The sequence below is a fragment of the Nannospalax galili genome, unplaced genomic scaffold (assembly GCF_000622305.1).
Source record: "Nannospalax galili isolate Female #2095 unplaced genomic scaffold, S.galili_v1.0 scaffold388, whole genome shotgun sequence".
Classification (NCBI taxonomy): domain Eukaryota; kingdom Metazoa; phylum Chordata; class Mammalia; order Rodentia; family Spalacidae; genus Nannospalax; species Nannospalax galili.
In genome coordinates, this window is record NW_008360304.1 from 2,517,348 (window position 1) to 2,528,689 (window position 11,342).

General features: G+C 35.7%; 1 protein-coding gene across 1 annotated transcript in view; it reads right to left on the reverse strand.

The window, feature by feature from the left end:
- Fndc3a (fibronectin type III domain containing 3A) overlaps positions 1 to 11,342 on the reverse strand; it is a 191,602-nt gene that overhangs the window by 99,335 nt on the left and 80,925 nt on the right. The gene's annotated exons all lie outside the window — the stretch shown is intronic.

The window sequence follows — 11,342 nt, forward strand, 5'->3', positions numbered from 1 at the left end:
ATATAATGAGTTTTGATCAAATCTATTCCCAATCCCTCCCATCCAACTTTTCCTATTATTCCTCCACCAGTTTTCCCTCCCAACTTCATGTGCTCTTTTTTAAACCCACTTAATGATGCAAGTATGTATATGGGTATAGAGCCTCTGTCCCCTCCTCCACAAAGATCACTGAGCCTTGGGGAGATGGAGTATGGGAGAGATGTCCCATTTAGAGCTGAGTACTCTAGAGTCTCTACTCTCTGTTCTATGACCAGTTGTCAGTCTCTGTACTAACCACCATCTACTGGAAAAAGAAGCTTCTATAAACAATGTTGAGAGATTCACTAATATATGGGTACTAGGTATAAAGATTAAGTATTCAGAAGGTAGTTTAATACTATGTCCATTTAGCAAAATAATAGTAGTAGGTTTTCCCATAGGGCCTATGACTTATCAACCATGGGCTCTTGGCCTAGTTAACAGTACCAGGCATGAGTTCCATCTTGTGGAGTGGACCTTAAGTTCAATCAGAAAGTGATTGGTTGCTCACAAAACATTCATGCCACTATTGCACCAATGGGCATATCTTGCTTACAAGGTTCACAGCTGGGTTAAGACTTTGGATTTCTTTTCTCCCCCAGTAGAATCAACAGTTTCTTCTGGCTCTGTAAAAACTAGTCTGTAGGGATGAAGCTTTTAGGGCATTACAGGCTTGATTTCTCCACACTCTATGACTCAGAAAATGGTGATTTTAGCAAAAGGGTCTTACCATCAAGTTCTAGAGGGTAACAAATCTGTTCAGGTTCATTTTGTTTTTTTTTTAATACTACAAACGATGCTGTTCCTTTCTTGAGGATCCCCTGCAAAGTTACTTAGACTCTTATTCTTTCTGTGTGAATTTCCTTCTCACTTTGCTTGAATTCTGAATTACTGAACTTGGCTGACAACCTGTGTGATGTGTTCCTTACCCAATTTGGATTCTGAACCCCAAACTGTATCTAGTCGTCAGTGCTCTCTGTATTCTTCTATTCTACCTAATGGCTTTGGCTCTGAACTGCCAGGGAATACAGGAAATCCGAAATTCCTTTCTGTTTAATAAATGTTAGTTTCAAAAGGAAAAGAGTAAGTAATTCATTCCTTTATAGTTAGTACCAGTTCAATTAATTTTAAAATCAAAATGTAGAACTTAATCATTTCTATAAATTTCATCCTATTTCTTTTATCACTTCAGTATGTTTTCATATTTTTAGCTTGCCATTTACTGTTATCCTTTAAACATTTCTGATACTTGAAAATTTCATAGGCATGTCTTTTATTTTTGTCAAAGATATCAATTAAAAATGTCCAGAAAGCAGGCCCTAAAAAAAATTCTGGATAACATAATACTGCAAAATACTCTATCACGGTAATAATCTAGTAAATTTTATCTTACTTTCTCAAAAAGATACATAAAATCTGTCAAGACAAAGTTTGAGAGGTAGAGTACTTGTGTACTTATTTTTATCTCATTAAATAGTTAAAGAATAAATGAGTGCATTTTGGTGTGTTGAAATGAGGGCATCCAAATTGCATGTGCGTGTGCGTGTGCGTGATGCTTCTCATCTATTTCTCCCACCTTCCTACTTCCTTTATCCTATTCATGTAAAACTTTCACATTTATAGTCATGCCACATGTTGCTTTTTTTTTTTTTAATTTTGAGGTTTTTTGGTCACTGGTAAATTAGTGGATTTAACCAATCTAAGTGTATTTTCTGTACCTTGTACAGCTGTGACAAGAGTCTATTCTCAATCTAGTGATTGAGGCCTCAAAGTGACTGTTCAGTTAAAAAATCCTCACATAAACCAGAAGAGACAGCCAAACTAACAATATGCAAATCATAACACAGAAACACAAGAAACATGAAAAAGCAAGGTAATAAGAGTTCTCTAAAAGGGAATAATTCCTCAACTACAGAATTCAAAGATACCAGATGAAGATTATAAAAGTCTACTGGTAAGAATGATGAACGATCTCTGAGAAGATAAAAACAAGCAGACAAATTCAATGCAAGACCTAAAGAGAAAACTTAAGAACAGAAGAAAAAGTCAACAAAATGAATAAGAAAACCAGAAATATGGATCATAAAGTCAGCAAGCAAATATAGAAGAAAATTCAGCAAGGAAATTGATTTTGAAAAAACTAGGAAGACAAAAAAAAAAATAGAAATTCTGGAAGTGAAAAACTCAATGATTCAAATAAAAACACATTGAACAGCATCACCAATAGACCAATAGATTCAACCACGCAAAAGAAAGATTTAATGATATTTAAAATTAAAAAAAAACACACACAAAAAGCAAAAAACCAAAAAACCCAAACAAAAACCCAACCAAACCAAAACCAACCATGATCATAACATCCAAGAACTCTGGGCACAACCATGATAGCAAACCTAAGAACCCATAGAAAATTAGCTGAAATGAAAACTAAAGGCAATTAGAATTTACTCAATGAAATTGTGGCAGGAAATTCCCCAAATCAAGAAAAACACAAGGATCTTCAAACACAAGAGGTATTGAAAATTCCAAATAGGCACGACCAGGGGAAGAATCTCTCTATGACATATCAGAGTCAAGATGTTGAAAATGCAAAGCAATGAAATAGTATTAAAAAGCTATAAGGGGAAAATGCCAACATACCAACCAACAAAGACAAAAACATCAGAACAACAGCAGATCTATCTTCATCAATTCTAAATGCCAGGAAGCATGGGATGATATAATTCAAGCCCTGAAAGTAACTGAAAACCAAGACTACTGCTATATGCAGCAGAACTATCTTTTAAAGTACAGAAATAATCTTTCAAGACAAGTACAAACTAAGGCAGTTCATAACAACCAAGTCAGCAATGTAGAAAATACTTAAAGAATTCTCTGCATAGAGGAGGGTAAGATAATCTCAAGCATGAAATCACATTTCATGATGAGCAAGGACAGCCATGAAGGACTTCATCATGTTTAACAAAGATACAAACCAGTAATAGCAATGGGAGGGGGATGACAAACAATGATCCAAGCAACTAGAGAGAGCTCCAGCAAAACCACAAGAATCAGAAAACAGTTCTCAATTAAAACACATGTAAATAGTCTCAAATCCTCAATAAAGACACCCATATTGGTTAACTAGATTAAAAACCTAGATTAACTGTTGTCTCCAAGAAACATACTTTACTGGTAATGATACCAACAGCCTGAGAGTCAAGGAGTAGAAGTAAATCTCAATCATCAATCAAACTGAAGCCCAAAACAAGAGGACATAGATATTCTAATATCTGATGAAGTAGACTTCAAACTAAAATTAGTCCAAAGAGATAAATATGACCACTACATATTAATGCAAGAAAAAGTTTATCAAGAATATATAACCATTGCTACCAGGTATAGTGGCACACTTCTGTAAACCCAGTACTCAGGAGGCAGAGGTGGGTGGATCTTGGCAGTTTTAAATCCAGTAGTCTACACAATGAGTTCCAGATTCTGTCTCAAAAACATATAAATAAAAAGCCCCCAAATCAAAAAGGAAACAACAAAAAGCACATAAAACATTGTAACCACATGTGCACCAGATTTGGGACTCTCAGTATCATAAAAATATTAAAGGTCACATAAAAGGTCAGAAAGGTCTTGATACACTAATAGTGGGTAATAATACTCCACTCCCATCTTTAGACAGGTCATCCAAATAAAAGTCAACAAAGAAAGGTTGGGGATTTAGGTCAGTAGAGAGAAATTATACATTTGTATATTATACAGAATATTCATCCAACAGATACATAATGCATATTCTCCCTAATAGCCCATTAAACCTTCTCTAAAATAGGTCACATTCTAGGCAAGCCTTTACATAAAAGAATCAACATAATTTCTTCTACCTGGGGGCTGGAGAGATGACTCAGCAGTTAAGAACACTGGTTGTTCTTGTAGAAGACCCAGGTTCGAATCCCAGCACCCACATGGCAGCTAACAACTGTCCGTAACTCCAGTTCCAGGGGATCTGACAGCCTCTTCTGTCCTCCGTGGGCATTGCATGACATGGGTGTACTTACCTACATACACAGGCAATACAGGTAAACATGTAAAATAAAAATAATAAATAAAAATATTTCAAAATAATTTCTTCTATCTTATCATATCACAGACAAATAAAACTTGAAATCAGTAAGAAGAGAAACTGTACAGGTACTTAAAAATGGAATATATATACTTTTGAAAGACAAAGTGGATCTTTGAAGAAATTAAAAAATTCCTAGAATCAAATAAAACCATTAATACAACTCACCAGAACCTATGAGACATAGCTAGGTAGTTTTAAGAGGAAAGTTTATAAGCTATAAATGGTTACATTAAATTAAACAAAAAACAAAAAAAAAAAAAACCAGCAATCTCAAGTAACCTACTGATATACCTTAAGGTCTTAGAAAAACAAGAACATGCCAAAACCCAACCCATTACGTGACAAGGAAAAAATTAAGATCAGGCATAAATTAATCACACTAAAAGAACAAAACACAGAAGCAAACAAAGAGAAACAGATTGGCAAATACAGAGCTAAACTAACCAAAAGAAAGAGAAGTTCAAAATTAATAAAAGGGGGGATGTTACCACCAAGCCGAATGAAATCAGAATCAATAAAAGAATACTTGAAAACTTATATTTTTAAAAACTAGGACATCTAGATCCACAATCTACAAAAACCCACAACACATAATGAGATTGAAGCAGCAACAGAAAGTTTCCCAACCTAAAAAGCCTAGAACTAGGCAGATTCACTACCAAATTCTACCAAACATTTAAAGAACACCAATACTTGTCAAACTGTTCCATACAGTAGGAAGGGAAGGAACACTACCAAACTCATTCTACAAAGTCAACATTACCCTGGTACTAATATTATATGAGAACACAAAGAAAAAGAAATCTACCAGATGAACTTATATGTAAAAATTCTCAAAGGAAAACAAGCAAACAAACAAAAACCGTGCAATCTGAATTCAAGAAAACATTTAAAGATCATATACCATGACCAAGTTAGTTTCATTCCAGGGATGCAAATCAATAATACATACATCACATAAACAGACTTAAGGACAGAAGTCGTATGTTCATCACAATTGATGCTGAAAAGGTCTTTGGCAACATCCATTCATGGTAACAGTCCTGATGAACACAGCTCAACATAATAAAGGCTATATACAACAAACATATAGCCACCATTATACCAAATGATGAAAAGCTAAAAGCATTTCCTCTAAAATCAAGAATGAGAAAAAGGTGCCCTCCCTCTCTGCTCTTATTCAACAAAGTACTCAAAGTCTCACCTAGAGTAAGACAAGAGAAAGAAATAAAAGGGATACAAGTAGGAAAGGAAGAAGTCAGTATCCCTATTTACCAACTACATGATTCTATACTCTAAAAATGCTACCAGAAAATGGTTAGATTTGATAACCACTTTCAGGAAAGTAGCAAGATAATAACCAACATATAAAAATCAGTATCTTTTCTATATGCCAATAAAGAAGGGGAAAAAATCTCATTCTCAACAGAGTCAAAAAATATAAAACATCTTAAGAATGAACCTTATCAAGGGATGATTGACCTCTACAAAGAAATTTTAAAATTCTTAAGATGAGGGGTTGGAGAGATGAACTCAGCAGTTAAGAACACATATTGCTCTTATAGAGGACCCAAGTTTAGTTTCCAGCATCCAATTATAGCACAACTGCCTATAACTCCAGCTCCTGAAGATCCAATACCCTTCTCTGGCCTCCATGGGTACATACACTCACATGCACATCCTATACATAGACACACACAGCATACACAATTAAAATAGATCTTTTTTTTTAATGTGTATGAGTGTATTGCCTGCATGTGTTATGCACCCATGTCATGCAAAGCCCGCAGAGGACAGAAGAAGCCGTTGGATCCCCTGAGACTGGAGTTTCAGACAGTTGTTAGCTGCCATGTGGGTGCTGGGATTCGAACCTGGGTCTTCTGCAAGAACAAGTACTAGCAATGGGAGTGTTCTTAACCGCTGAGCCATCTCTCCAGCCCCTAAAATAGATCTTTAAAAATAAAATACTAAAGATAGAAATTAAAGACACCAGAAGATGGAAAGACCTCCCATGCTCTTGTATAGAAAGAATTAGTATTGTGAAACATGGCTGTTTTGCCAAAAGCAATTTACAGATTCAATGTAGTTCTCATCAAAACTCCAAAGGCATTCTGGTCTGGTGAGATTGCTCAGAGGGGAAAGGTGCTTGCAGTATTAAGCCTGGCAACCTGAGTTTGATTCCTGGAATGCATGTAGAAGTAGAAGAAGAGAACTGACTCCACAAAGTTGTTCTATGATCTCTACACATGGGTTGTGATACACACATCCATCCATACACTCAAACACACTTGCAAATTATAAATAAAAGTTCCGATGACATTTTTTACAGAACTAGGAAAAAAGGTCTTTAAATTCATATGGAAACACAAAAGGCCACAAATAGCTAATGCAATCCTTAGCAGAAAAAGCAATGCTAGAGATACCACAATATCTGGTCTCAAATTAAATTACAGAGGTACAGTAACAAAAGTAACATAAAACAGACCTGCTTATTCCCAGACATGGGAATAGAGGACCCAGACATAAACCCACATAGTTACAGCTTCACAATTTTAGATAAAGCTATCCAAAACATACACTGGAGAAAACTCAAGCTTCTTTAATAAGCTGAGAACACTGAATGTTCACATCTTTAATGAAATGAGATTCATCTATCAAATACAAATATGAATGGTCAATAAATATTTGAATTACAAATGGCCAATGAATTTTTGAAAACATGTTCAACATCATTAGCCATTAGCATAATACAAATTAAAGCTTCTTCAAGATCCTATCTCATATCCCAGCAGAATGGCTATCATCAAGAAAACAAGACAAAAAATGCTGGTGATGTACATAAAAAGGAACCTTTGTATATTACTGGTGGCAAGGTAAACAGGTGAATCCATTATTGAAATCAGTATGATGGTCCCGTAAAAAGCTAAAATTTGGGCTGGGAAAAGGGTTCAGCAGGTAAAGGTGCTTGCCACCAAGCTTGATGACCTGAGTATGATCCTTAGAACCCACATGGTAGAAGGAGAAAACCAACTACTTCAAGTGGTCCTTTGACCTCCACATGCATGCTGTGGCACAGGAACGCCCACCCACATACACAACACATACCCCAAAATGAGTATTTTTTAAAAAATCAATTAAAATTAGAACTACCATATGGTCAAGCTATACTATTCCTGGGTATAATCCCCAAAATTCTATGTTACCATACTACAGAGAGAATGACATATCTATATTTACTGCTGTACTAGTCACAATAGCCAAGATATGGAACCAGCTTATGTGTCAATTAACAAGTGAAATGATAAAGAAAATATGGTACACAATGGATACACAATGGAATTTTATACAGTGGCAAAGAAGAATGAAATGAAGACCATTCCCAGGAAGAAGGTATAGAGGTGGAGAGAATTATGTTAAGCAAAATAAGCCAGACTCTCACAAATACCACACTTTCTTTAAATGTGGAATCTAGGAGTATATGTGTATGTGTGTGTGTAAGACATGAAAGTAAAAAGGGAATTATGATGGGGAAGAGGAAGTCTAAAGAAGGGGACAAGCAAGAGCAATGGAATGAATACGCACACACACACACACACACACACACACACACAAAAGTAGGAGGAAGGGTGCCAGTAAGAAAGGGGGAGTGGGAACAGACGTTCATGGCGCAGGAGAGGAAGAAAGAAGTGTAATTCTAATTACATATATATGTATGAATAAAACTCATGGTGTATGCTTATAGAAAATAATTACAGTTTTTAAAAGTTTACCATATATCTGAAATATGCTTTTTGACCGTACCAGTAGACCTAATTTAAAAATTGTGCCTAATTCCCTATTCTTCATACCATTCCAGAAAATAAAACTAAGAAATACAGTCTTCAGCATAGTTACAAAGATCTAGTAATATTAAACCTAAAAATTTACTCATTAATAAATGTTTACATTCCTATGTACAAGTTACCAAAGAAAAGACTTAATTTTCATAGCATTTTTCACTATACAAGACAATTTGTTGACATGCTTATCAAAGCACTTCACTATTAAAACATAAAAACATCAAGTTATTAGATCAGTTTCAAAATATTGCTTAATAAACAAAAACAAGTCAGATTCATGTTAACATTCTTGTCTCAAATGTAATGATGTATGTGCTGAAGTCAGTTAACTTTCAGCTAAAAATGGCCAAAACCAATTCTGTATGGGTCCAATTAACGAGTATAAAGAAAATCAATGGATAAAGAGGGAAAGTGGAGCACTCAATAAAGACTGCACTTTTCCCTTCATAAGAGTGGAGGAACATGAAGAGCAGAGGAGGGGAAGCATCTGGAAATCCAGGACAGGGCTCAGAAAGCCCGCTATCAACTCGGTGCAGTCAACAGCTGTAACTCCAGCACTGGGGAGACAAAGGCATGACAAGAAGATGCTACTAATTTTTCTAGGCTGTAAACTGGATGTTAACTCCTCTTCAAGGACTCTTCCATAGCTTCATAGTACAGTTAAAGTCCTCAACATGCCAAATAAGTCATTTTAAGAAGGGTGAACATTTTCAGATCCATTTCCAGTCATAGTACTTTTTATTCTAATCTCAATGGTTATTCAAATACTTCAAGTCATTTTAAACTTCTGCTGCCTTAGAATATTGTTTCCTCTGTCTAAAATGCCTTGAGGGTCTTTGACATCTTGCTGTTACTTTCCTTAAAGACAGCTCATGTGTCATCTCTAAATAGGATTTTCTTCCTTACATAACCACTCTGTTACAGACCCCTCATTTTATGCTCTTATAATACCATATACACATCCCTAATGGCTTGCCCTGTATACTGATAAAATTGTTTTTCCTTTCCTTCTCTAATACGCTGGCTTATTTTGGTTGCTTTCTTTTGTTTCAGTACTAGGCAAATGTTCTACCACTAAACCACATCCCTAGCTTTACACTGTGTCCTTGAAAGGTAAGAACTGTGTCATAATTTTTTTCAAATTCCCAGGCACTAGCACAGCACACCTCGGGAGATTTAACAAATTCACAGAAAAAAAAAAAATAGTAATTTGTTTCCCGAGGAAAGTATGCCACAATAGAAAATGCACTATGCTAAGCTCTGTCCATAACTAGCTATATCTTACAAATTGTGAACTTCCAATAAAAGGTGGTAACTATTTAGATCTCTAAAGTTGCTAACCCAGTTTTTGTTTTCTATTAATTCTTGATAGGTAATAAAACATCTTTATTTCAAACATTAATTTATACTGGATCTACTTCATTCTTTACATTTCCTATAGAGATCTTCTACTGTGAGTGTAGTAAAGGCCACGAGGACTCCATTTTTTCTCTCAGCTTCACAGTCCTGTGGCTTTCCTACCTTGATCCTCTCTCTTGTTGTCTGCTGCTCTCTTCTGTTCTGCTCCCACTTGCAACTAGCTATAACCCTGGTCCGGGAAGCATATTGCCAAAAGACAGAAACTAGTAGTGATGGCCAAAAAGAGATGAAATCTAGCAGTCATTAACCTTTCTTTTCTGCAGTCTTCTCTTGTTTGAAGTGAGGGAGTATCACTCTATAAAAATTTCACCCTGCATCCCTCAATGACTACTATTTCTTTCACTCATGTCCGTGATAATTCTGGACAGATGAAAGGGAGAAATTTTTACTTTCTCTCTGATTCTCTTCATTCTTTCCCCTATTTAAAAAAAATTCTACCCATAGTTTTAAAACAAAGTTCCTATTCTTATTACTTGTAACATAGAGAAAGAAGTCTCTGCTTGCCAATGAAGCCCAGAAATGTATCCTTGTGAAAAGTCTGTTCAAATGGGCATTAGCCTTGATTAGGATACTGTTAGTACTGCAGGCTCTTTGGTCCCGAATGAAGGGGTCATTGATAGATACTAAAATCAACTGAAGTATTTTATGAGAGGACTTAAGAGATTACAGCTACAAACTAACTTTCAAAATATAAGATGCTTATAATTCAGGGTCTGGTTATCCAACGTGGATTAGCACTTTTTTGTATTTTAAATTGCAATAAAATAATCTATATCTTCATCTGCTATGATATTGTGACAATTAATATTTTAATTAAAATGCTTCCTTGATAAATAATATTTATAGACATACAAATAAACCTAAGATATGTGCTCATTTAGAAACTTACATTCTATGAAGTTCATAGAGATGTTACAAGATTATAGGAATGGAGATATTTTCCAAAATAGAAAAACTGAGAAAGCCTAACGTGAGTAATAAAGGTCTATGTAGGTTTGCCATGCTATATAAAAGATGAGACAAAAATAATAAACATATAATCTTAAAATTTCTAAGGTCATAGTTTAGTCAACTAGTTTAAGGAACAAAATATATATCTAGTCAAGGTTGATCTGAGAACATTTGGTTTTTTCACCCAAGCTTTATGTACCTAGCACATGGTAATTAAATGTACCAGACTGGTGGAACTAACCTTATTGGATATTTAACAGCCATACTTTGAGGCCTATACTAATCTGGTCAGAGGGACTTAAAGGACAGTTTTTGCCCCTTGCCCTCCAAGATCGAATAAGTTCCAGGGGACTATGAACATCTCTCAGAATGTCCTGCAACTGTGGTGAGTCACCTGTTCTCTTGTTCAGGGAGGCCACAGAGACCCCACGAGATGGATTTGAACCAGCAACCAGTCTACAAAGAGGAGGGTCAACACAGAGGAAACATCTCCTCCATGCGTCCAAGTGAAGCCAGCCATGGTCGAGTAGGACCTTTGACTTATCTTCACATAGATGGAACTGGTAAAAGAAAGGAGCCAGGGACTCCTCCCAAGCCCAAGTGACCCCTGAGGAACAGATCCTCAAATGACCTTAAGTATAAAAATAAGTTGATTTATTTGGGCCAACTGTATGATCTTAAACACCCAAACTTTAAGAGTTCCCAGACATTGGGCTTAAGAAGTCCATATAAAAAGTTATTTAGACAATTATTTCTCATTGATGATTTTGTTCCTAATCAGAAAGTGCTGCTCAGATGTAAGACTTCAAATCTTGGTCTGCAATACTGTAGTGCTCACCTGTAGCTAAGGGAGACAACCCACTATTGTTCTAAAATGATGGATGAATTTGTTTTCTCTCCCTATCTAGAAGCCTTTGAGAGGGAACTGACACCGATTCTAACTAGAGCAACTATCAAAATGCCTGAAAGCAAATCCTGAATCCATCACTCTCGAGTCCAGC